This window comes from Carlito syrichta, unplaced genomic scaffold (assembly GCF_000164805.1).
Source record: "Carlito syrichta isolate Samal-C Ts95f unplaced genomic scaffold, Tarsius_syrichta-2.0.1 Scaffold307993, whole genome shotgun sequence".
Lineage (NCBI taxonomy): Eukaryota > Metazoa > Chordata > Mammalia > Primates > Tarsiidae > Carlito > Carlito syrichta.
The window spans coordinates 376,898-377,724 of NW_007252089.1; positions in this window are offsets into that span (position 1 = coordinate 376,898).

The following is an 827-nucleotide window of genomic DNA, read 5'->3' on the forward strand; positions in this document are numbered from 1 at the left end:
GAAGTAAAAAAAAAAAAAGATAAAAAAAGATTTCTTGCTTCAAGGAGGGAAAACATTATTTTGACGAGATTAGATTGTGCACCTGAATGGCGTGTCTGGACATCCGTCAAATCGTTGCAAGTCGTGCAAAATTGAATTTCTTTTTTATTCAGATGGAAACTTTATTTATTTTAACTCTAATCTTATTTGCATCTATTATCTGTATTCACCAAGGCTCTCTTCCACTACAAAAATGCAGATGAAGTAAATCTCACATAAATCCCGCCCATTTGTGTAATTGGTATACTAAGTGTTTATTTTAAGTGAGAATAATTTAGCTACAAATTTTCTTAAGGAATAACATTCTTAACACATTAAAAAAACTGAAAACTCTGATTTGCTTTTATGTTTGACAGTAGCTCTTGATTCCCCTAAGAGGAGCCTGGCGAGGGCGGCTCGCTGGCGCCATCTAGAGCTCGGAGACGGGAGGGCGCGCCGTCTGCCCGGCTCGCGGCCATTCGCGCCGGGAGGCCGGCGTTTGCCGCGAGCCGCAGCGACCCAGCGAATCAAGCGCGGAGCAGCGAGGGTCTGTGTTCCCGCGGGGAGTGAGCCCGCTGCCGGGGGCGGGGGGGCACTGCTTAGCCGCGGCCCCCGAGGAAGAGGGGTCGTTTCTGGAACGTGCCAACCGTAGACGCAAGCCAAACAAACACAGTAACGCCCGCTTGGCCCGGCCTTAGAATGGTCGCAGTTCACGTCCTTTTCAAGGCAACGTCAGGGTCTTCCAACTTAGAGTGGAGAAGGCCGAGCGCGGTCGGCGGCGACGGGGGCCCCAGGCTGGGGACCCCGAC